This window comes from Onychostoma macrolepis, chromosome 12, assembly GCF_012432095.1.
Source record: "Onychostoma macrolepis isolate SWU-2019 chromosome 12, ASM1243209v1, whole genome shotgun sequence".
In the NCBI taxonomy this organism is placed as follows: domain Eukaryota; kingdom Metazoa; phylum Chordata; class Actinopteri; order Cypriniformes; family Cyprinidae; genus Onychostoma; species Onychostoma macrolepis.
Window position 1 is genome coordinate 2,969,451 of NC_081166.1, and position 5,778 is coordinate 2,975,228.

The 5,778-nt window shown below is 35.6% G+C and overlaps 1 long non-coding RNA gene across 1 annotated transcript; it reads left to right on the plus strand.

Moving 5' to 3' along the window:
• Window positions 1-211: 211 nt before the first annotated feature.
• Window positions 212-2,620, plus strand: LOC131551591 (uncharacterized). The gene is made up of 3 exons (XR_009273796.1): window positions 212-312; window positions 1,303-1,448; window positions 1,721-2,620. It is a non-coding gene; the product is annotated as an uncharacterized LOC131551591 (long non-coding RNA).
• The last annotated feature ends 3,158 nt before the right edge of the window (window positions 2,621-5,778 follow it).

Genomic DNA, 5,778 nt, shown 5'->3' on the forward strand with positions numbered 1-5,778 from the left:
AAAATAATAAACTCACCGTGTGTCACAGTGCACACAGCAGGGAGGAACGAGGATAACTCAAATAACAGTCTTTAATGACTCTAACACAGACAGGGCAAGGCTGGGACACAAGGGAGTAACAAGCAGACCAGATAAAATCTAACTAAACAGGCATGAATTAAATACACCGGTTAATAATTAGACACAGCTGAACTGAATTACAGACAATCACACTTAACAAGGACAGGAAGCAAACCAAATATGGACACAAGAGGGCGGGAACACAAGTCACGCAACAGAGGACTGACACCATGCAGTAATGTCATCATTAAGGTTAATCTTTCTTGTGCCTTTTCAGTCAAAGTGATGTTGATCAGATGTTTGTTTGAATCGAGCCGTCACCTTCAAATTGAGTGAACTGCTTTGATGTTATACTGTAAAGTGTTAGCAGGTTTTGCACTTCAGTTCTGGCTCATCTGCTTATAAATCATAAATCATGTCATGGAGTGCAATCGCCGTGAATGTAACCTCTACAGCAGCTCACAACAAGCACTTGAATTAAACCTTTGTGATTTAAACACATGCATTACGAGATGTATTTTTAATGTACTGGTAAATCTATATTTTTACGTAACATTGAGCACTTCCACAAGTTAAAGCAAAAGCTGCTGTAAGTGTTTTGTAGGGTAGTCTATCATAAAACCAGCAATTCATAATTTTGCTTAATTTTTTTTTTCGGTAGAATATAATTGCATCTGGTTATCTTTTCTAAAAGCATGGAATATTTGCATTTTCTGTTTGCTTTTGCATAAAAACTTTCGGTCACCTCTCATCATGCTTGTCATCAGTTTCTGTCAGCCATGCATGAGAATGAACTAGCTAGTGCAATGCAAGCAATAATGGTCTCAAACCAAGAGGTTAGCAGCTTCCAAATCTAAGTGTCATAAGTGACTGATTTAGAAAGCTGTACACAGGAAGAATCCTCACGTACAGTACCATTACATTTTAGCAAACAAGATATACTCTAATAAACACAAATATATTTTCAGTATTTGTTTTTAAATAAATATACTATTCAATGCTTTTCATTATTGAATAATTTATATTTAAAATCAGCATTTTTCTAGCAGCTTCTTTTTTTCTTTTTTTTCGTAAAACTACTTTGACTGGTGTTTGAATCTCTTTATTCAGTGTCTAATGAACATTAGGCTTCAGACTGGTTCAGTTCTGTTCATTGTTGTTCTTGTCGTCAATGCATTAGTGCCTTTATGCTTTTCAAATTAAATTGAGGTGTTTAAGAATAATGTCATTCTTCTGTTGCAGAAGCAAAACCATGGATGTTGTAAATGCTGTAAAAATGATCGTACTACTCTTTTTGCTGGGCTGCAGGGTGACCCAGATACAGCTGGCTCCAGAGCTTTTGGCAAGGACTGCTTTTTTTCTAAGGAAACTCTGTGGTTGCTGCTCAGGTGACTTCGTGATTCTCATATCTCTCACTTTAGTATAAACAGTGTCTCAGACACTCAGTAGACACAACTAACAATTGAGAAAGCTCTGCGAGAACGAGTCCAAAATGATAATGGGCTGTGATAAACATGGATCTCTTTATTCTCTTTATCTTTTAAAACATAAGATATAAAATGTTTTATTACTCAGAGGTTGCTCTTTCTTTCTTTCTTTCTTTCATTCTTTCTTTCCTTCTGGTTACATTGGGGTTTTTCACATTTAATGGTCAGGACAGAAGGAGGAGAGACAGGATAAAATGGGAGAGGCGAGAAGGGAGCAGGAAAGTACATTTGACCTGGGACTCGATCTCAAGCTGTCTGAGGCACATTTTTCAAACACTATAAGGGGATTGTATAAGTGTAAGATGTTTAGTATGAAACTAATAGGTTCTTTTAAACTCTGTCAATCGGTCCTTTGTTACAATTGTAACACTGGTGTAGCAGTTCATGGTTGTTGCATAACCTTTTTTTGGCACTGATCTTGTACTGCATTTGTCTTGTACTGCCCGTTTTGCATGCATGTAAATGGTGATGTTTTCTTCTTTTAAATAATTGTGCAACAAAACACTGTGTAGACTAAGCAACTTCAAATATGACAATGCATGTACTGTGTTTTATTGAAATGGTGTGGATGAATGAGATAGAAGCTACCCAAAAAAGGAGATATCTTTAACATCTCAACACTCTCACAATGCTTTCCAGCTCATCTGGTACAGTGATGCCCTTGGGTTGCCAGGTCTACATGTCAAAACTATATACAAATACATATTTTAAAGTAGCGACGCGCGATATCATAAATAATTTCAGGAGTCAAAGAACATATCATAGACATATTCTATCTAAACTCTAGCCGAAATATACCGTATAAAGTGAATATATGAATCTGATGTTGTTTTTATGATTTTAACCATGCCATAAGAGTCTGAATTCACTCGTAGATATTACAGATACTTTATTTTCTTGTCAAAGGTGAAGCAAAGCGGACTACATTTGAGGTCACTGTTACTGTTAGTGGTATAATCAGCTTCATCTTCATGATGTTAATCATTTATTTGTTGTGTTGTTGTTGTTTTGTTTTGTTTTTTTCTTTTTTCATATTCTTTATCGATTTTTGTACACATGAAGTTCTTCTGTTGGCAAGGTTTTTTAAAAAAAAATACAAATTATTAAAGACTTTTCATACTTTGTAAAGATGAATTTTTAACATCTTTTTTTATCATCTGGTTTTATTGTTTTGTATACCAAATTATGACATTTAATTAAAGTGAGATGCAGAATTTTTGCATATTTTGTTCATTTTAAAAGTGCAGTATGTAATATTGACAGCTAGTGGTTGAAACTGCACTGCAGTCCAAATTCTAAATATTGGAGAGAGTTGTTTCTCCTGATCCCTCCTCTTCAGATTTGATGCTCACGCTGGGTTGCTGAATTGAGGACATGCGAAGAGCCTTGCACTGTAAGTTGAGACAAAAACAGACATTCTGACATGGAACACACATTTCAAATTAGAATAAATGCCTGTAGCATTTTTTTCTGCTCAATAAATATTAGGGGGGGAAGTCGTGGCCTAATGGTTAGAGAGTCGGACTCGTAATGCAAAGGTTGCGAGTTCGAGTCTCGGGCCGGCAGGGATTGTAGGTGGGGGGAGTGACTGTCCAGCGCTCTCTCCACCCTCAATACCACGACTGAGGTGCCCTTGAGCAAGGCACCGAACCCCCAACTGCTCCCCGGGCGCCGCAGCATAAATGGCTGCCCACTGCTCCGGGTGTGTGTGTGTTCACTGCTGTGTGTGTGCACGTTGGATGGGTTAAATGCAGAGCACAAATTCCGAGTATGGGTCACCATACTTGGCCGTATGTCACTTCACTTTCACTTCACTTCAAATATGCGATCTTGGCATGCTTACTAAATATTAGCAAATGTTTGGTATTTTTATGCACAAAATAATTACATACAGCATAGTTCAAAATAATAATTTTTATATTTTATTTTTTTGGAAAGACTTCGAAAGACTTGAATGCAATTCAATTTTATAGTGCATTTTTGTCATATTTAAAAATAAATTGATACTGTGTTTTATGTACAGAGCCCCTATGGAGACATAGTGATAGATATATTTCCATGATTGTGTATTTTCTCAACATATAGCCTACATAAACATAGTATACATAAACAGGCAGAAACATACTCAGTCTTTGTGTAAACATGTTTCATAGCCTGTAAATCAGCAGAAGCATTTGTTTACTCTGGATGATAGTTGAAGTTGATATAACCAGACCTTGCTTCTGAACACAGTTTTTAAACTGAAGTGAAAGTGAGTGAGCTTTGCATTAAAATAACCATGAACTGCATAGGTTCAACGTTATTAAAATAAAAACGTGACTGAATAGGGTAATTTGCTTATCTAACCTCACGTTTTGTGAGGCTATATTATCCATGTCAATGTCTGTCTGGTTTGTTAGTCTGGTATGTGAGTGAGTTTGCATTGCAGGAGACGCCCTAAATAAAACATTTAACGTCTGTTTAAAAATAAAATCTGTAATTGAGCAGTTAAGTCCACTTCAATGGTGAACACATCCCAGGATCAGGTTAAAGGTGAATAACAGGTGCAGACATGTTCAGGATGGAAAAAATGCCCTCATCTGGAAAGTATTTTATGAAGTACAGATTTGTAAATATTATTGCAACTTCTCTACTGTACTTTTATAAATTATATTTTTCTCACATCGCATATGCATGTTTGCAGTGCACTAAAGACAATGCATGTGAAACCAGTTGATGCACAGAGCTGCTCTGTTTGTTCATTGCTCATTTTTTAATGAAGCATAGATTTTAAGAAAGCAGTGGCATTTACAGTCTCTGTTTAAGTAAGTTAAATTGGGCTGTTAAACTGTGGGAAATCATTAGACAGTTTCCAGCCCGTCTCATGCAATTATTTACATTTCTTTTGTTTGATGGACATACTGTACTAATTAAAAATGAACAGAAAATCATGCAGGTATTTGTGTTACTCTCCAACAGAAGTCAGAGAATAATAATGTTGCATTTCTAGTTCAAATAAGGCAGATTTTTAGCTTGTAGGCAGATTTCAGTTTGGATGCTTTATTTGTGTCTGAAATCCTAAAATGTCCAGCAGCGAATGGAAATGCATTCTTTTATCTCATCTCCATATTGGTGAAACCTGTGAGCTTGCTCACATTGTTTGTATTGTTACCACAGGAAAGCACAGAGAGTTTCACTGAAGCTTTATTCAAGATGTGTGTGTAACTTCAATTATGCATCGATTACTGATTCATTGTCAAAAGGAAGTTTGCAGTTTTAATTTTCCAGTTCAGCATCTTTAGTTCAGTTTTTCTGCTTCCAAATGTAATGTTTAATTAAAACTTTTGTACAATAAGACTTACAGAGTGTTTAAGCTGTAAACTATATCAGTAGCAAACCTTAATGACAACATTATTCTAGGACAACATGCTAAATCATGCCTGCAGTGTACTAAAACATGTTAGGAACATGCTAGTCATGCTAGAAACATGTTAGCAACGTGATGCTTATGTTAAAACATTCACATGTTAATAACATGCTATAAACATGTTAACAACACGTTAATAAAGCTATCAATATTCTAGCAACATGCTAATCATGGTAAAACATGTTAGCAGCCTGTAAAGTATTTTAGCAATGTGCTAAATCAATGCTACCAACATGCTGTCAGCATCTAGGCCTAATCTATCTAGACTTTCAAACTTCAAACTTTTACAACTGTTTCAAACTTTCAGGCTAGGCTTTCTCAAGCCAACTTCAAAGTTTGTTCACAAACTTTACTCCTCTAGTTGTGACTTGCCTGCTCTGGTTTATACCACAAAAGTGAATGTAGAGCATGACTACCAAATTACTTGCAGTTCTTTGTAATTATTTAATATAGCAATTCCTGGGAAAGTTGTTTTAAATTAGCTAAATCCTACACCATTCTCTTGCCAGTGTATTACTTTGTATGTGTTTGCTTCTACTTAAAAAAAAAAAAAGAGGATTACTTGAATGAAAGTGAATAAGTATCCACATTGAATTTGTTCATTCTTAAGTTGCCTACTTGACTTTTTCATTTGACTTTTGGAACTAAATAAGAGACCGTTTCTTTGTAATTATTTACCAGCGTCTTGATGAAAATTGTTTCACAGTAAATCCAATACCAATTTTTGTCAGTAAAGTTTGAGTATTTTTTTATTGCTTGTGTGTGTGTGTGTGTGTGTGTGTGTGTTCACTTCTAAAGTATAGCAGTATAGCATGGTACAAACCA